Here is a 21,883-nt window from a genome sequence, read left to right on the forward strand (position 1 = left end):
TGAATCTTCAGCTCTTTTAAAGAATTGGTATCTTTGTTGTTTGGGATTGGGTGGTGTTCACAATTACTGAGTGCCCTCCCGGAATTAGACTCTTAGTGTGAATTTGAAGGCAGAGATTAATGACAGATGAAGATGTTATCAACACAACAAAGCAAAACAAAATAAGACCAGACTCTTCTCTGCAGCCAAGGTCTTCAAGTTGTCATAAAAATGAAATAGAAATTCGCTTCAAATAAATCTAGAAGTAGAAATTGAAAATATTTCTTAATGATGGACAGGGACTGTTATATTCTTATTTCTTACATAAGATCGACTACTTTCCATGTTTTATTTTTCCATTGAAATCACTTTTCAAACTGTTTGCTAGGAGGGGTTTCACTAAAGCTGCTGGGAAAACCAGTTTTGAGTTTATTTGGTTTCTAGGGCATTGACATGTGACAACTGGAAATTATAATGTCAGGAGTGAGAAGAAGCTTATGGCTTTTCTTTTTCAGTTCAGTTTTCTGTTATTTTTGGCTACTATTTGTCTTCTCTCTAGATTTCAGATTAGTTGAGTTTCAATGGATAGATTTTCGGGCTTCTCATTGATATAATTTCTCATACAATTGGTGTTCTAATGCTGTGTCAATGAACTATTATTCTTTAAAAAATAATTCATGTTAATCATATTTATTAGAAATGACCCTATTCATCAAATTTTAACAAAACTATCAACTACTTCAAAATCTGAAATTTTAGTGTATTAACTTTGTTTAAAGTTACAAATTTGTAAAGTTGCTATTTCCTTGTCCTGTTATTACAAATTACAGATTTATTTTATTCTCTTCTGCAAGTTCCTTATATCAAATCTGACAACAAGCCTGTCTGGCACACTGGCTGGACCAAATTTATTATTAAGCTGTTATGCTCTAGGGATATAATTTTTAGGCAGGAAATTAAATTTATGAGCAGAAATTCAGTTGAGTTTATTGCTTAATTAAAAGGTATTCTTTTACAGAGGATCTGTATATGTAGAATAAAGGTATTTATTTCCCCATCCCCAAAAGTGAATATAGATCTAATAATGATACTGAACAAATTTAATGTGTTTGAAAAAAAATAGTGATTAAGTTAAGTGTGCTGTAATCTCTCTATATAAAGAGCCAGGGTCCATCACAACCAAATGGACGACCGAATGGACGACTTAACAGTTGGGTGGGGTGACAAGGCTGGCAGGGGGGTTAGTGATGGGCAACCAAATGAATGAAAACCAGGCTGCATGGGGTAACCAGGCCAGCGGGGGACGGGGGTAGTGAGGGGCCACCAGGCTGGCAGAGGGGGGCATTGAGGGGCGAGCAGGGTGGCAGGAGATAGTTGGGGGAGACCAGTCTGACAGGAAGGCAGATGGGGGGCATCCATTCCTGCAAGGGGGGCAATTAAGTGGTGTACAGGCTGGCGGAGGGGGGGGGGGCAGTTAGGGGTGACCAGGCTGGCAGAGGGGGGTGTTGGAGGAAACCAGGCTTGGAGGGGGGCAGTAAGGGGTGACCATGTTGGCAGTGCGGGGGAGTTAGGGGTGACCAGGCTTGCAGGGGGTGACAGTTGGGGTCGACCAAGTTGGCGGGGAGGAGGGCAGTTGGGGAGCGACCAGGCCGGCAGGCAAAAGTGGTTAGGGGCAATCAGGGAGGTACGCAGGTGAGCAGTTCGGAGCTAGCGGTCCCAGATTGGGAGAGGGAAGTCCGACTGCCAACCTGTTAGACAGGATCGGGCCAAAACAGGCAGTTGGACATCCCCCAATGGGTCCCAAATTGGAGAGGGTGCAGGCTGGGCTGAGGTGACTCCCCCCAAGCATGAGTTTCATGCACCGGTTCTCTAGTCCTACCTAATAAAAAAGAAACATGGTAATTAACTGTACTTCTGCTACCCTTTCCATTGTCTAATCAGGGTGATATGCAAATTAACTGCCAGAAAAGATGGCAGCCGGTGGCCAGGCAGCTTGAAGTGAACATGAGGCTTGCTTGCTTCAGTGACGGAGGATTCCAACGTTCCCCGTCTGCCGCTGCCGACCTCTGAGCTTGCAGTTTGAAACATTGTTACAAATATAGAAGCTAAACAAAACCCCAGAAACCTGCTTTCAGCCAGCCGGGATCACAGAGCTGGAGTTGTAACAGTATTTTGATTATAGAACCCAAACAAACCAGATACCTGCTTTCAGCAGCTGAGGCCTCAGATCTGGAGCCAAGCCTCAGAGCTAAAGCTGGCCCAGAATTAAAAAAAAAGAAAAAGAAAAAAAGGAGCGGTTGGGTGCTTCAGTCACCCGCCAGCCTGAAAACAGCCCTCAGCCCCTCACCCAGACAGGCCAGGCACCCCAGTGGGGACCCCCACCCTGATCCAGGACACCCTTTGGGGCAAACCAGCTGGCCCCCACCTGTGCACAAGGCCTCTATCCTATATAGTAAAAGGGTAATATGCCTCCCGGCACTGGGATCAGCATGACAGGGGGCAGTGCCCAAACTCCCTGATCGCCCTGTGGCTCTGTGTGTGATAGGGGTTGGGGCCACAACCTCCCTATCTTCCCTGCTCTGTTCATGACAGGGGAAGGCACCCCAACCCCCTGATCGCCCTGACAGGGTGTGGTGCCCCAACCCCCTGATCGGCCCTGCTCTGTGTGTGACAGGGTGCGGCGCCCCAACCGCCCCCCCCCCATGGGCCCTGCTCTGTGTGTGACGGGGTAGAGCCATAACCTCCCATCAGCCCTGCCCTGAGTGTGACAGCGTGCGGCGCCCCAACCCCCTGATCTGCCCTGCTCTTGTGTGACAGGGGGCGGTGCCCCAACTCCCCAATCGGCCCTACCCTGAGTGTGACTAGGGGTGGCATCATAATCTCCCTATCCACCCTGCTCTCTGCATGACAGGGGCCAGGGCCCCAACTGCCCAATCGGCCTGCTCTGAACCCAACCAGGGGCTGCACCTAGGGATTGGGCCTGCCCTCTGCCAACTAGGAGCAGGCCTAAGCCAGCAGTTTGTTATCTCGCGAGGGGTCCCAGACTGCGAGAGGGCACAGGCCGGGCTGAGGGACCCTCCTCCCCCTGAGTGCACAAATTTTTGTGCACAGGCATCTAATCTATATATATAAATGCCTAATATGCAAAGGTCCTCTTAGAAGTTCAACAGACAGGGTGTTCGATCGCTTGCTATGACATGTGTTGACCACCAGGGGGCAGTGCATAACAAAGGAAGGCCCCAGCCAGTAGCAGGCAGCCAGGCAAGGAAGGCCTGGCTAGCAGCCATCTGGTGAGAAAGGGATGCCCCTGCTGGCAGCCGGCAGCTGCTAGGGACCCTACCCATGCATGAATTTCATGCACTGGGCCTCTAGTTTTTTTTAATAATTGAAATTACTTTAGTTTAAGTACTAATATATCAATCAAGTTCTATTGTTATATGGTGTTTAGCTCTATTGTTATATGGTGTTTTAACTCAAAACTCACTGGCCCTAAACAACAAAGTTTATTTATTTATTAATTTATTTAAACTACATGATCAAGAAGGGACAGAAAGGTCACAAAGGGATGGAGGCTAATGGAAGCCCAATATCAATAAAATTATTTACCTGCACCTATACAGGGAAATCTGCACTGGCACTTACAGCTTCTACAGAATATTGACAGCTATTTCTTGATCTCTCATTTCATTGGCCATGGTTATCTTAAAAAAAAATTAGGAAAGTACAATTCTATTATGTTCCCAGAATGAGAAGATCAGAGACTTTAAAGTGAAGACTATTAATGAATACCCTTAATGGTTCCTGAGATTGTTTTTTAACATGCTATATTGAGACTGAAAATAAATTTCTACTCATCTATCATCTTATTTTATTGTTAACATTATTACATCTATTCCCCGTTTTCCCTCCCTTTTCCCACTTCCACCCAGGTCCTGCTATCCCCTCCCTCTGGCCCTCCCCACACTGCTGTCTGTGCCCATGGACTATACATATATGTTCTTTGGTTATTCTCATCACCTTTCATCCAGTCCACCCCATGCCTCTGGTTCTATTTTGGTCATCAGTTTATTTTGTTGATTAGATTACACATATAAGAGAGAACATATTATATTTGTCTTTCTAGGCATGGCAAACTGCGGCTCGTGAGCCACATGCGGCTCTTTGGCCCCTTGAGTGTGGCTCTTCCTAAGCCTTAGGAGTACCCTAATTAAGTTAATAACAATGTACCTACCTATATAGTTTAAGTTTTAAAAATTTGGCTCTCAAAAGAAATTTCAATTGTTGTACTGTTGATATTTGGCTCTGTTGACTAATGAGTTTGCCGACCACCGGTATAGACTGAAATATGTCAGAGGGGAAGTGGTTTGTTTAGCATAATAATCTCCAGGTCTATCCATGTTGTCACAAAAGGTAAGCATTCCTTTTTTATACAGCTGTGTAGTATTCCATTGAGTAAATGTACCACAGTTTTATTTTGTTTTTTACCCACTCTCCTACTCATAGGCACTTGGGCTGTTTCCATATCTTGGCTATTGTTAATAACACTGCTATGATCATAGGGGTGCATATATTCTTTCAAATTGGTGTTTCAGGATTCTTAGAACATATTCCCAGAGTAGGATCACTGAGTGAAAAGGCAGTTCGACTTTTAATTTTTTGAGGAAACACCACACTGTTTTCCACAGTGACTACACCAGTCTGCATTCCCACCAGCAGTGCACTAAGATTTCCTTTTCTCAAAATCATCTCCAGAATTTTTTGTTTATTGATTTATTGATGGTAGCTATTCTGGCAGGTGTGAGGTGATATCTCACTGTTGTTTTAATTCGCATTTCTCTGATGATTAGTAACATTGAGCAGTTTTTCATGTCTCTTGGCAATGTAGAAGTCCACTTTGGAGAAATGTCTATTCAGGTCCTTTGCCCATTTTTTAATTTGCCTTGATATTCGAGTTGATCATAATTCATGCTAATGAAATCAAGGGGATGGACTCAACTCTCTAAGAGCTACAACAATCACTTCTCCACTGAGAGCGATTCTATATAAACTTTCTCAGTATTGCATTAGATGCAAAGTAATCTTGGTATGAAAGTATAATGAAACTGCAATGCATGATATAAATATTAACCTTAGAGTACTATTATTAGTAATAGACTAAAATACATATAAACCACAGGGGATTCCATAATGATTTAGCACAAATTAATGGATTTAAAGGTGGGCACTAATTTGAAAAAAATATATATATAGACTACATATCCCTTCACCTCAGGCAGTACACAAAGTGGTAAATAATGTGGTATCAAATATAAATTTAAAATGTTAACAAGTGAATGTCTGAAATTTGTCATCCAGTTCGGAAGATGTGACTAATGATGAGGAAGTATTTGGAGAATCATCAAAATCTCAATGCTACTGTACAGACAATAAGTACAATATAAAATAAGTCAAAAATTCAGAAAGAGATTTGAATCAACTTTAAACAGAAAAGATGAAGTCTGAATTTTCCAAAAGTATCTGTTTATGAATAATGTCTAGGAAATGATTTTACAATGTCAGAATTTGTTTTATTTGAATATACATTTTTGACTATGTACCAATTATTTCAGAATTATACGCATATATGTTTCAGACAGTTATTGGATTATACTGGGCATAAATTAAATTGAAGGAATTTTTCTTGCAAAGATATTGGGAAGTTAGTAACTTCTCAAAATTATTGTATAGTATGTGCCATCATTTTTTTTCTACATCTGGTAACTTTAAAAAACTTAAATGTACCCTAACTGGTTTGACTCAGTGGATAGAGCTTTGGCCTGGGGATTGAAGGGTCCCAGGTTCAATTCTGGTCAAGGGCATGTACCTTGGTTGCGGGCACATCCCCAGTAGGGAGTGTGCAGGAGGCAGCTGAATCGATGTTTCTCTGTCATCGATGTTTCTAACTCTCTATCCCTCTCCCTTCCTCTCTGTAAAAAATCAACAAAATATATTTTTAAAAAACCTTAAATATTCTAATATGTGCATCAACTATTCTTTTGTAGACAGTAAAGAATGTTCATTTTATATTTAAAACACTGAGTCTAATTTATGTATGCACATAAATATATGTATCCTGTATTTCCAGATACACCACACAATAAGCTCACGAATATTCAATGATTTTTATTTAGAATGCACACAGATTTCCTCAATTCCTGCATTGCTGCCTAAACAGTTCATAAAAGCAACATGATCTGATTGTGCAAGTGCTTTTTAAAAATTAACTTGATAGTAAATTTTAATTATTTATCCAAGCTGAATTATGGTGCTTATATTTTACTAGTAGAGTTAGTGACTAGGCTTATATCCTTATACAAACTAAGTTACCTAATATAAAAATATAGAGTATGTTTACTTTATTATATCAGCATGCTATGAATTATTGATCCTTATGCAAGTAATTAGTAAAAGTATATTGCTAGAGTAACTTTTTTCTAACAGCAAATGCATTCTGAATTCACACTGTAAAAAAAAGGGAAGAAAAAATACCACCTAGCACTCTTATAAAAATGTATTCTATATAATGACCATGATTGGATATGATTACTTGAGCTACACTTTCACTACTTCCTTTTCAGCTTGTTTACCATTAAGCAATTGGGTTATTTTGTTCGATAGATCTATTTCTTGACAAAGTCTATATCATGTCAATAGCTCATTGAGTGAAGACAAATTCTGACATACCAAAGGAGCTTATTTACATATAAAATATACATAAAACATAGTAAGGATAAAATGTATACTTCTTCAGCATTCATAAAGTCTACCTAAATGACAAGTTGCCATAATATGTGTACTAAGTAAGGCCATTACAGCTGAAAACAAAGTGATGGTAGTGTTATAGAAGCAATATTTCAAGAGAAGAAAATAATTAATTTAAGTGGAATCAAGAACATAAAATGAGATATAACAGAAGAATTCACAGAAGAATACAACTCAAGTTTGATAACAATTTCTGGTAATATCTACTTGATAATGGAGTTTATTGCACAATTTCTGAAGGAAAGTTCTGCTGAATGCAGTTAAGAGCCATTTAAGCTGAACGAGGCTTATATGTCATCATGATTTCTGTTGGATTTGATGGAATAAAAAACCACAAATACTGCATTTTCAATTAGAAAAGAGACAGAGACGATTCTTAGATATATGAATTTAGAGTGATTGCCCAACATTTAAATCTACGGATCTACAGCCACTTCCATGCCCATTTGAATTCAAACACTGGTGAAAGATTTTTGTTTACAATTCTAGAAATGCAATAATGTAAGCTTTATGTTACATTTGTTACATATGATACATATGACTAAATTTAAAATAATGTGTTTGCTTTTCAACCCTACATAAAAATCTTAGTTTGAACCCCAAATTGGAAAATAACGTTTTCCAAAGCCAGTGGTCCTAAAACTTTTCCTGGCAATGGAATCACCAGGAGGAGGGTGTGGAGAGGTGTCTTTGAAAATACTGACAGTGATTCTTGGCTCTTACCTTCAGAAATATGGATTTAATTGATAAGGGGTATCACTTTGTCATCCAGAGTTTTAGAAGCTCACTACATGATTTCAGTATTCAGTAATGTTTAGGAAACTAAGGCTCTATTCCTCCTTAAAGATCAGTTTTGGAGCTAACTGAAAGTAATTGAAAACACCAAAACATGTTTATGTCACTACTAATCTATACCTTTAAGGTCATTCTGACTTCTCAAATCCCATAACTAACTTACTAATGATGGGATAAGATTTAAAATAGTCAATGATTCAAGCCTTGTTCATGACCCTCCTCTAACATAGCACCATGCATGGCCTTGCCTATCTTGATCAAACCTAGATTAAACTGCTAAGTATGGCACAGAATGGTTCAGCTAAGACATAATGATTGTTGATCCTACTGCAAAGTAATGACCAGAAGCAGGCATGGTGAAAAGATAGAAACTAATAATCCTTTACCACACTGGTGTGTGCTCCCTATCTTACGTTGTTATCATAGTAACATGTATTAGAAATAAATTCATACCATTTCATAGATAAGAACATAAGGGGCAAATGGGGAATAAGGAGGTATATGTAATACTTTTAACAATAATGATTTTTGAAAAAAGAATTTTTTTAAAGAGTTAACAATTTTGTTCAAAGTGTGGAATCAGGAAAAGTTCCACCTGACTGAAAAACAAAAACAAAAACGTTGATCTTTTTTACTTGTTGGGCATTCACTTTTGTTCTTTCTAAGAAACAACAAATCATAAAAATATGATTAAGATGCAGAATTAAAATAGAATGATTTGGATCATAGTGCTATTAAACCATAGAATAGGTGGATCTTATATAGTCAAACATGTGGGGAAGAGAATAAATATATATACGAATGGACAAGATTGATGCATGTCTCTTAACATTGCCCTTGATAACTCAGCATCCAAATTAGTCCAACTGCTTGAATCTAATGGAACTGATCACCAAATTATGAATTATGATTTGTAGTCTATTTTCTTTACTAAATACATTGTTATTTCCTATATGATATAATTCAAGTTTTATCCTATGAACTCAGTGAAAACGCTAAATTACCATTCAAAATATGTCTGAACTCTGTGTATATCTCCTGAAAAACTATGAACCTGCATATCTCTGTTCATAATAATGACTCTGTTCAAAATATTCTTGACTGCACCCTGGCCATCTCAGCTTAAAAATATAAGGTTCATTTTTTTTCCTAAGTGTAAATATTACTTATGCAAATTCTCCTAGGTCAAGAAAAAAGTAGCCACTGCTTCCAGAAACCCTCATTCCCCATGATGCTCATTGATTATTAGGCTTCACACTGGGCAGCACTAAAAAAATTTCAAGCACAGAACCTTAGCAGTAGAAAGCCTGCCTTGAAATGCTGGCTCAGCAACTTATCAGGTGCTTGATTTTTGACACAGTGCTTCAATTAAATATATTGTACTCTCTTCATACTATTCTATATAATAAAAGCCTAATATGCAAATCGACCCAATGGCAGAACAACTGGTTGGTGGGGGACAGGGCTGGTGAGTGGGCAGCACCAGGCCAGGCAAGGAGGGTGCCAGTGGGCAGAGGGAGGCGATGGTGATCAGGGGGCAGCGGCAACTGGCAACAGCTGAGGGGTGATGGGGGGCAGGGCCAGCTATTCCCTGGCCAGCACCGCCCCCCAATCAGCCCATTGGATGCTACCCTCAGAGGGAGGCCAGACTATGGCTTGGGCTCACTCCCCAGGGGGAGTGCGCTTAAGCTGTCAGTCAGACATCCCCCAAGGGCTCCCAGACTGTGAGAGGCACAGGCTGGGCTGAGGGACACCCCAAGTGCATGAATTTTTGTGCACTTAGCCTATAGTGTATGTATAACCCATAGACACAGATAACAATGTGGTGATGGACAGAGAGAAAGGGAATAGAGCAGCCGTGGGCAAACTATAGCCTGCGGACCGGATCCGGCCCGTTTGAAATGAATAAAACTAAAAAAAAAAAGACCGTACCCTTTTATGTAATGATGTTTACTTTGAATTTATATTAGTTCACACAAACACTCCATCCATGCTTTTGTTCCGGCCCTCCGGTCCAGTTTAAGAACCCTTTGTGGCCCTCGAGTCAAAAAGTTTGCCCACCCCTGGGATAGAGGATGGCTGCATGTGGGAAAACAGGAGAAATGAGGACATCTGTAATAGTATCATGATAAAAATAAAGTTTAAAAAGTTAGTATTGAAAGCAAATTTTAAGGGTGAAATAGGCAGGTTTAGGAAACTTTAGGAATTAAGGGGTCCATGGAAAAAGCACAAGGGTACAGAGCTTCAAGGGGTACATTTCCATAAGACAAAGGAGCTAGGAGCGGCAGAAGTTATATTTTCATATGATAAGGGATCTGGGAGTAGCAAAAGGTACACATTTACAGAATAAAGGGAAGAAAGCCCAGAGGGAATTCAAGGACAATAAGGGAGAAGGAGGGAACCTCAAGTACTTCAGGTGAGGCTTGAGCTCAGGAGTTGCTATAGTGACCAAAACAAAAGGGGATAGTGACCAATCAGAGGGATATCAAGGCACACAACAATTGCAGCCTCTATAAGCTGTGGAAAAAAGTGACTCAGTGGGACTCTTCCTCCTCCCCACATGGGAGTCTGTGCTTGTTTCTCAATAAATTCCAACCTTTTGCTATACCATCTCTTGTCCATGATTTCATCCTTCGACTCCACCAGACAAGATCCTGGAAACCACCCTGCCCAAGGGAACACCATGGGTTCCAGTCCAAATTTCCCATATCAGCATTTCATAAAGACATTGAAAAAATAAATAAGCTGAGGCATATAAAATATACAGTGCATTATGCATAGTAAATATATAACATGATTTTAATATTTTTAATTTTTATGGTAAAATCAAACAAAATTGACATCATTATATATCTTATTAGATATAAAATTATATATAAATATATGAATATACTTAAACCATTTTTGAATTTGTATTGTCAATTTGTTTCATCTGTTGGAAGAAAAATAATTCATAATACTAGCATCTCCTACAATCACCAAGATCTGATCTGCTTTCCAATATTGAAATATTTTCTATCTATTACTTTTCATTTATGCACACACACATAAAACCTTTCTGTCCTTTTCAAGTTACTGCACTTATGGACCAAATTCAAATTCCCTCTTTTACTGACTGCTTAATTCCTGCAAAATTAAGCCATTTGCTTACTTAGTACAACATTACATTAACTCATTTTGATTATACTGCAGACTGCAAATGCCAATGTAAATAGTGAGTAGGCACATCTCCAAAATATTTTCTAGCAGAATTTTCTCTACTCTATGGATTCTTTTAACTGAACTATGTATTGATAATCATTTAAGGAACAGTGAAAATATTAGCATAAAATAGAAATTCAAAAATAGGAAATACAACAAACAAAAGTTAGCCAACAATAATAATAAATTATATATGGAAACTGGAAATTTACTATGTGGAATCACATTACACCCTCCCTACGGACAAAACTAAAAAATGCACCATATAATGATCTCCATTTGTAGTTATTTCTTCTTTAATGAATGTGATTATAGCAATACATAATCAGAGGTTACACAAATATACAGACACAAATTCAAATACAAATTCTAAGCTTCTGTTATCTAAGTTCATCAATAAAATGCCAAATTATCTCATTTCTTCTAGCTGTTAGAAAATATACATCCCACATATGAATCTTCTTCTTGATTGCCTCAACAAACAAAAACACTGTTTGTAAATACTACTAAAGGTATACCTCATCATCAAATATACTAAAACATATAGTTCAGAAGACATTATTCAACATCTAAAAGGAGAACATCAAGCAAACAAATAAACCTTCTATCCAACCATTAATGCTATATGGTTCAGCTTCCTTCAATTATCTGTAGAGTTGATTCCAAACTCTTTATTCTGACACTCCTCATACAATTCAAATCCACTTATCGCTGTTCTACATTTTAAGAATTTTGGGGAACCACCGATATTATATTCCTCTATATCTCCCTTGACTTTCTAAATTATCTTTAATAGTTGAATGATATCATCTAATATGTATATCTAGTATGTACGTGTGTGTATATATATTCATGTATAATATGCACACATATATATGTATATATGTGAATACACATATACATGTATGTGTGTGTGTGTGTGTGTGTGTGTGTGTGTGTGTGTATTCAGCTGGGTAGATGGCAGTGTGAGTAGCACCAGAACTCTGTGTCCCCATGTGGACAATATTGCCCTGGCAGAATCTGCCTAATGTTACTATTTTGGAAATCTGGAGTCTACAGAATGTTTATATCTTTCAGGGGAGAGCTTGAATGATAAATTGCAGTTAATTTCACTCAATTTCACCTATTATGGTAGCAGCTGAGTAAGAGTCCCAGGAACAGCTTGCCCACACAGCTTGTGAGAGTCAGGTGAGCAAAAAGGACCCTATCTCCAAATATCAGAGATCTCTGTCCTGATTGCTGCTTTTGATCTTAAGGGTACAGAGAAATGTTGTCAACACTAATTGAAACAAATAAAAACACTGTTTATAAATACTGACTGAAGGTATACTCAATAACACACATACTAAAACATATAGTTTGGAAGACGTGACTCAAGATCTAAAAGGACAGCATCAAACAAATAAACTTTCTATGCAACAATTGAAGCTATATAAATCAGCTTCTTCCAATTATCTGTAGAAACAAATCCAAACTCCTTATTCTGATATTCCTCACACTTTAAAATCACACTTATTAGAGCTTTGTTACATACTGAAACTCTATACCCCAAAACACTAACTACACTCCCTTTTCCCTCAGCCCTTGGCAACCACCTTTCTACTTTTTGTTTCTATGATTTTTACTCCTTTAGAGAATTTATATGAAGGGAATCATATAGTATCAGTTCTTTAGTGACTCCCTTATTTTGCATACCATAATATCCGTGAGGATCAGTCATGTTGTGTCATGTGATAGAACATCACTTTTAAGGATGTGTATTATTCCATTTTATGTATATACCATATTTTCTTTATCTATTCATCTATCTGTGAACATTTGGGTTGCTTCCACCTCTTGGATATTGTGAATAATGCTACAACTAACATTAATACACAGATAAATATCTTTTCAAGATCCTGCCTTGAATTATTATAGGTATACAATGAGAAGTAAGAGGGCTGGATCATATTGTAATTCTATTTTTTGATTTTTTGAGAAAACTTTATACTGTTTTCCATAATGATTGCACCATTTTTCATTCCTATCCATAGTACACAAGGGCTCCAACTTCTCTGCATCATCTCAATACTTATTTTGTGTCCTTTTGGTAATTACTATCTTGGTGGGTATGAAGTGATATCTAATTGTGGTTTTGACATACTTTTATCTAATGATTAGTGATTTTCGAACATCTGTTCATGTGCCTATAATTAATTTGTGTCTTCTTTCTGGATATGTGTATTCAAGCCCTATGGCCTTTCATAAGTGAGTTAATTTGTTGTTGAGTTGTAGAAATTCTTTTTATAATCTGGATATAAACCCCTTATCAGATATATAATTGACAGTTATTTTCTTCCATTCTGTAGGTTGCCTTTTCACTCTGTTAATTTCATCCTTTAACACACGGAAGTTTTTTTTTTAAATATTTTATTGATTTTTCACAGAGAGGAAGGGAGAGAGATAGAGAGCTAGAAACATTGATGAGAGAGAAACATCGATCAGCTGCCTCCTGCACATCTCCTCCTGGGGATGTGCCCACAACCAAGGCACATGCCCTTGACCAGAATCGAACCCGGGACCCCTCAGTCCGCAGGCCGATGCTCCATCCACTGAGCCAAATTGGCCTTGGCCACAGAAGTTTTTAAGTTTGATGTACTTCCACTTGTTTATTTTTTGTTGTATTGCTTATGCTTTTGATGTCATATCCAAGAAATTATTAGAAAATCCTATGTTCTACAAATTTTAACTATATTTTTTCTTCTAGGAATTTTATAGCTTTAAATCTTACATTTATATCTTTGATAAATTTTGAATTATTATTTGTATACTAGAGGCCCAGTGCACAAAATTCGTGCATGGGTGTGTGTGTGTGTGTGTGTGTCCCTCAGCCCAGCCTGCACCCGCTCCAATCTGGGATCCCTCTCACAATCCAGGACTGCTGGCTCCCAACCACTTGCCTGCCTGCCTTATCTCCCCTAACTGCTTCTGCCTGCCTGACTGATCACCCCCTAACCACTCCCTTGCCAGCCTGATCACCTCCTAACCACTCCCCTGCCAGCCTGATTGATGCCTAACTGCTCCCCTTCCAGTCCGATTGCCCCTAACTTCCCTCCCCTGCAGGCCTGGTCACCCCTAACTGTCTTCCCCTGCAGGCCTGGTCTCCCCTAACTTCCCTCCCTTGCTGGCCTGGTCGCCCCTAACTACCCTCCCCTGCAGGCCTGGGTCCCTCCTAACTGTCCTCCCATTCAGGCCTGGCCGTCCGCTACTGCCATCCTCTGCTGGCCTGATCCCCTCCAACTGCCCTCCCCTGCTGGCCATCTTGTGGTGGCCATCTTTGACCACATGGGGGTGGCCATCTTGTGTGTTGGAGTGATGGTCAATTTGCATATTACCTCTTTATTAGATCAGATGATATTAGTGAAGGATCCTAATTCATTGTTTTTCATGTGGATATCCAGTTTTCCCAGCACAATTTGTTCAAGAGATAGTTCTTTCCCTATTGACTGGTCTTATTACCTTTTACAAAAATCATTTGACCTAAATGCAGTAGTTTATTTCTGGGCTCTGTTTTCTGTTTAATTGCCCTATATATCTGCCTTTACACTACTACAACATCTTAATTACTGTTGCTTTATAGCATAAGTTCTCTGCTACTTTGCTTTTCCCCCCCTTTTTGGGATGCTCATAACCTGCATGGTGTTCTTCTTGATGATATCCTATAAGTTCTTTAAACTACTTAAATTTCTTCCTTTTTTCCCCCAGTGTTTTGGTAATTTTAAAAGTCTTGTCTTTAGTTCACTGATCCTTTCTTCTACTTGGTTAAGCCTATTGTTGAGTTATTCTAGTAAAATTCTCAATTCAGTGTTTATAATATCCAGTTCCATAATTTCTGTTTGTTTCTTACCAGGTATTCATAGTTTATCTATTTGTTATTATTCCATTTTGTTAATGCATTGTTTCCATGATTTATTTAGTTGCCCGTATGTACTCTTTCAGTCATCAAATATCCTTATGATGGAAATTTTAAATTCATGTACGATAATTCATATATCTTCATTTCTTTAGGGTCCGTATATGTACATTTATTTTTTTCTTTTAAATGTGTTTCTGTTTCTTCATGTTTTGTTATTGTAAGTTTTGTGAATTTCAGAAGTTGAAGAATCAGCCAACTCTCACATACTTTGTAGTCTGGTTTATATACAAGGAGGATTTTCTCTTCTCAGTTATATCAATATTGTGTTGATGCTTCTTGGAATATAAAATATAATATAAAATTCAGAATTAATCAATATTCATAAAATTACTTCTAGAGACTTTGCTTGGTATTTAATTAAAATGTATAGGTAAAATTGGAAGAATTGACATCTTAACAACATTGAGTCTTTCTATCCATGACAATGAAATATTATTTCATTCATCATAGCTTTGTTAGTGTCCTCATTTAGATCTGTACGTATTTTGTTAGATTTATAACTAAATGTTTATTTTTCTAATTGTGCTAATATAAATGATAATATGTTTTTAAATTCTAATTTCATTGTTCATTGCTGGTGTTAAGAAAGAGAGATTGTACCCTTATCTCCCAGTCTTGAAAAGAGGATAGTGGCCTAACTTCTATGGATGCCAATTAGCAAACTCAGATGGGCTAATTACAGAGAAAACATGGTTGCAAACTCAGAATAACTCACTGTGCTCCTCATGTCCCATTAACCACTCCCCCCCTCCCCCCCCCCGCAACAAACACCAGTACTTTTTCAGTAGTTCACCCTGGCAATTAAAAATTTCCCTGCCACTTTTGTTTGAGTGAATTTAGTCTTTCTCCCACATTTCAATAATCTTGAAGAAAGCTTTCTTTGCCTGTTTAACTTTGTCCAGTTAAATGTTTGCTTTGAGGTCTGTAACCTCAATCCTCTTATGAATTAAGGGAAATCATTGTCAGTTAATTGTTCAGCCTTTTTATTGTGAAACAGGACTTATGACTTGCAAACTTTTTATATGTTGGAGTAGAAACAGAAAGTCTAAAGAGACTAATATTAAGTATACACTTACTAAGTTTCATATAACCAAGATAATGGTTTGTGTGTCTTTCTTAAGAGGTAGTTTGAAAATACTCAAGTAGCAATAGTGACCAGAGAAAATTCTAGAAATACTTTTGGGTACTGGGAATTCTCTGGATCGTCCTCTGTCAAAACCTAATAGATTTTGTGTAAATATATAAAATGGAGAGTTAGTATATATTAAGAATAGTAATATAAATTTGACCTAATTTGCATCTTTACTAGTAGAATGATGAAACCCAGATTGTTGATACTTTTTGGTTCAAATGTACTCTTTATATTTTCTTGTATTTTATCAAACATGGTACAAGGACTAGCTCTTGATGCTTTTTCTCTTCACTTACTTGCATTAATTAAGTGAAGTGAATCCATTGGGTCAATTAGTTCACTTTTACTGATGTTTACAACTTTTATTAAAACTTACAGCTATCCTAGCCCTGGCCTCATTTGCTCAGTAGTTAGAGCATTAGCCTGTAGATTGAAGGGTCAAGGGTTTCCTCTCTAGAAATCAATGGAAAAAATATCCTTGAGTGAGGATTACAAAAACAAAAACAACAACAAAACTTAAAGGTATCCTAAAGTATGAATTCCTGTAAATAATTATGTCACACATATAAAACCTTAATATTTAGATTAATGTTGAATATTCAAATTGTATGTATATTTAATTAATCATATAACTTCAAATTCTATCATTTTATATTATAATATAATTACTTTTCTTGTACCACTAATTATGCCACACACTGTATTATATCTGAATTGATCTTAACAGCTACTTTTGTAATATTTTAATTCAACATCTAAATAAGAAATCAAATATTACATAAAAATCATATATTTAATATTTTAGTATTTATTTATGTAAAGAGTTCTACATCTCTATGAGTCAAAATTGTAGTTTAAGTATTGATATGATTTATATAAAAATTTGAAGAATATTTTGAAAATGTTATCTATTTTAAAATGCATGCTCTTTTTGGCAGAATGATAGGTCATGTTTACTTTGCATTTTTAGATATTATAAATATGTTTCAAAGGAATATAACATTAAAATTATCTTTTATAATCATACTTTTTTCATGTTGAGTATCCATGGTAATCAGCCTCAGTCACCCTTTTAGCAGAATTTTTTAAGTAGTCTCTATTGTAACTACAGATAACAAAATTAAAATATTTTGCAATTTAAGTATGAGTAAGTAAAAACAACATATTTACCCTCAGTCTAGGGTAATTACTAAAATTAGAAAATCTTAGTCTTTGATTTATTAATCTTTGCAATATTACAATTTCATGTTTACTTCAATTACATTCTTGCCTTGAAAATTTGCTTAATACAATTTAAATAAGCATGACAAAATCTTGATATGTATGTTTCCATTGAGACTAAACCAGATAATAATATGACAGAATTCTATTGTCAATATCAGATTTTCTTCACACCATTTAATGTCTTTATTAATAAGCAAATATCTATTTTTTTAAAATATATTTTATTGATTTTTTTTACAGAGAGGATGGCAGAGGGACAGAGAGTTAGAAACATTGATGAGAGAGAAACATCTATCAGCTTTCTCCTGCACACCCTCTACTGGGGATGTGCCCTCAACCAAGGTACATGCTTTTGACCGGAATCAAACCTAGGACCCTTCAGTCCACAGGCCAATGCTCTATCCACCGAGCCAAACCTATTAGGGCGTAAATGTGTATTTAAATAATCTTCTGTCACAACAGTATTTTGGGGTTGGATATGTGATAAAGCAATCTAAAATTTCATAAATATAACAATTTATAGAGAACTTTCTGAAATGCTATATATTTCATGTCTTATTATTAAAAAATCTTTATTGTTGAAAGTATTACACATGTCTCCCTTTTTTATCCACCGCCCCCCGTCCCCATCCCAGGCCTTCACCACCCTATTGTCTGTGTCCATGATTTATGCATATATGCATACAAGTTCCTTTGTTGATCTCTTCCAACCCACCTATCCATCCCAATCTTCCCTCTGAAATTCAACAGTCTGTTCCATGCTTCTATGTCTCTGAATATATTTTCTTCAACAGTTTATTTTATTCATTAGATTCCACATGTGAGTAAGATCGAGGGCTACCTGTCTTTTCTCCGACTAGCTTATTTTGCTTAGCATAATCTCTCCAGGTTCCTTCATGTTGTCTCAAAGGTAAGAGATCATGTCACTTCTTAATGGAGCTAATTTTTATATCTATGTAATACCTTGCATCTGTCTTCCTATCTTTTGTAGAAGGTGTGTCTTTAACTAAGAGACTCATTATTCATACTGAAAGCTGATAATCAGTTTCTTATTTCTGAACAACAGTTACTCTGTTTTTTTATTAAGCTGAAATAAATAACCAGACACATTTTGACCTACTCCATTTAACAGACTTTTTTGAACTACTATTACAAGTTTTTGTCATCTCCTTTTTATATCTTCCAATAAATAAATCTATATTAAATGTTAATATTTGACCTATATATTAATATATATTATTGAAAACATGGGACAACTTTTAGCAAAATTAAATCAGCAATTGCTAATAACATCAAAATGGTCATTGTAACTTGATGTAATTGCCTTAGCAATACTGCTATCTAAAGTTCAGTGCAGATTTTATTCATTGCACTTTTACTTTGATTTTCTAATATATTACTTTGAGCTATAAGAAATTGCAGCTGAGACACTCATTACTTTTGACTACAGATATCTTCAGAATTGATGGAAAAGCTTATTTAGATGGCTCATTCAATACAAAGGCCTCTTTGGTGACAAATCTAATAAGAATTCCATGTGTCTTTCTGCATATTATAAAACATAATTCTCCATTGCAATTTTAACTTCCAGGGAAATAAAGATAGAGTTGAAGATTATACATTGGTCTCTGGAATAATCATATTCAGTGTAAAACTATTTCATGTAATGGATTGTGTCTCAGAATAAATTCAATACTAAAATTAAACATAGTCATACTTGGTGATAAAACAAGAAAAGATGAAAGCATAGATTCTAAAAATAAAATGAAAAATTCAAAAATAATATAAATATCTGTTGCCCTGAGTTATTATAAGAAGACCAAGAAATAAGTAACAAATATCCTTGCAAAGGGAGAAAAAGCAACAACAAAACAGCTTTTAAATTAATGCTACTTCACAATATCCTAATGTCCCTAATTAATAATGTTAATTCACTCCCTAGAAAACATATGCAATAGCATTACTATTTGTTTATTTTAGTGACATTCCCAATCAGAAGTTTTAATGTTATCCTTAAGTAATTTTAAGTAAAAAGATGATAAAAGTTCTAAAATTTTAGTTTTAGTTTTTGGTTTGTTTGTAGACTGAAAGATGAAGCTGCTAAATGCCTATCATATTTTTTAATCTGTATGTTTCTAAGTTTTTTATTTATTCTTTGAGGCTGACTGTAGATTAATTCAACTATCTTCTTTTAAATCCAGAATGCTTTTATCAATGTAATTGTGTTTACATTCTCATATGTTCCTGGTTGGGAAGAGAGAGATAAAAAGATTATTTAAAAACCCTAATAATAATAATACCAATGGTTGAATTCATAGTATAAACGTTTGTATGAGAGAAAAGAAAAATAAATCTGCGTTTGACTAAATTAATGTTAATATTATAGTAGCAGTAGTAGTAGTAGTGTGATACAGGAAGCAGTAGTGTTAGCTGTTAGAGTAAAAATAATTTAAAAGTTGAGAGCAGTCATAATACAGGATAATACGTTTTTGTCTAGTGGAGTTGGAGAAAGTAATATAAGTAATTATTTTTAAAATGACACAATATAATTACATTTAATTGACCAATACAGTAAACTTATATTTGAAAAATAATAAAATACATTTAAAATTTTTAACAAAGGGCATTTGCATTGACTCCACAACTTCTTTGTAATTTTATTTTCCCATAAAGTAAGAACAGATGCCTTGTGATTTATCATTCTGTACATGTGTCTCAGTGCTGAGTGGATGGGGGGGTGTAAGCCAGCCAAGAATCCAGTTTCTTTGTTTCAACTCCAACATTTTATTTTTATTTTTGGAATCTAATGAAACCTTTGCATAATATTTAGTTAAAAACTTGATTACTAAAGTAGTTCAACATTGTTGTTATTCTACTGAAACATACTATAAAATACCTCCATAATATGCACTGTCTTATGGGAAATTATACACACACACACACACACACACACACATAAATATTTAAAAACACATTATGAAAAACAAAAGAGCAGTTTGATTTTTTCAATAATAATTTAAATTCAGCTCTAACCAGTTTGGCTCAGTGGATAGAGCATCGGCCTGTGGACTCAGGGGTCCCAGGTTCGATTCCAGTCAAGGGCATGTACCTTGGTTGCGGGCACATGCCCGGTAGGGAGTGTGCAGGAGGCAGCTGATCCATGTTTATCCATGTTTCTCTCTCATCGATGTTTCTAACTCTCTATCCATCTCCCTTCCTCTCTGCAAAAAATCAATAAAATATATTTTAAAAAATAATTTAAATTCATATTGATAAGTTCTTATCATAAAACTCACATATGCATAAATGCATGTGGAAAATGAAAAATGCAGATAATCAAGTAACAAGAAATTCTTACTTGAGCTGAAATAAAGAACTGGTGTAGTGGCATCTGTTATTTTCCTTGGCTGACTAAGTAAAGACTCTTTTGAGAGTAAACATACTCTGAGAAAAGAAGCACACGCAAGCATTCTCATCTGAACTGTGTCTTAGTTCAGATAAGTAAATAAAAGGGACAGACAATGCCCCATGGTGGTTGTGACTCTTTGACTTACTACTAAGTTTAATCAGGTAATAGGGAGGTGGGAGATATTTAAATCTTAAAATAAAAGTCACTCATTTGATTCATAAATCATTACTTTCAATATTTATTTGTAAAAACATAAATTGATAAGTAGAGAAAATTTAATTCTCTGTCCAAAACAAAGTCAGACACATAGGTGAATATACGTTTTTTCTAGTAGCCATATTTTAAAAGGTAAAAAAGGTGAAATTAATTTAATATACATTTTATTTAAACTAATATGTCTAAAATATTATCACATCAAATGTAATGAATATAAAAAATTAGATAATTTTAAAAAAAGACATATTAGTCTTAAAAAAAACCCGTATGTATTTTATCTTTATAGCATAGATCCTTAACCATATTTGAACAGTGGATGTGTTTCATCATAGCATTGCATTCATTATCATTTGAAGTCTTGTCCAATTTGACAATTGAAAAAGATTATTTTATTTTGTCATCCCTAATAGTTTACTTTATTTTGCCTGTTCATCTGATTATGACTCTATAAACCTCCGTTACTGAAAAAATTATTTTAATGTAACATATCATCTTTCTCATGTCAACATTCTAACAATATTCTACAAAGACAGCTTTTATATGTACTTCTTCACATATTTATTGGGGAAAGGCATTCAAACAGCATCAATCCCTAAATTTTTTTCTTAGAAAATATTTTGTTTCTTACCTATCTCTGCATTCCACCCTGAATAATAATAATGTAGAGAGTAATATAGAAAAAAATATAATATCTGTGCATTTTTATATTGTTTCCCATCTCTTCTCAATTCAAGAATTACAAAATAATAATGTTCTACATTTAGACTGTTACTTTTTAATATATTTTATCATATGTATGTTTCCCATGTAATTTCTAACGAATATTAGTAATCCTATTTAACAAATGAGAAAACTTTGCTTCAGAGAGAATGAATATTTTGCTCAATTTCCTACATGAATTATCAAAATACTTGCAGGGCTTATGATTCCCAGTCTAATAGGTTTAAATTATCTGAATGTGTTGTTTTCACTCCTTTTCTTTATATTATCATAAACTGCCAAAACTTAAAAATGTCTTCCTCATATGAATTTTGCCCAAATTTGGGTCATCAGCTGCTGCCTTTTTAAATTTATTTTAGATTAGCATTTTCAATGATAGCCCACATCCTATATAATAAAAGCCTAATATGCTAATGATATGCTAAAGCAGCTCAACTGCTTGCTATGATGT

The sequence above is a fragment of the Myotis yumanensis genome, unplaced genomic scaffold (assembly GCF_028538775.1).
Source record: "Myotis yumanensis isolate MYYU_CA2020_CCGP unplaced genomic scaffold, mMyoYum1.0.hap1 SCAF_3, whole genome shotgun sequence".
Lineage (NCBI taxonomy): Eukaryota > Metazoa > Chordata > Mammalia > Chiroptera > Vespertilionidae > Myotis > Myotis yumanensis.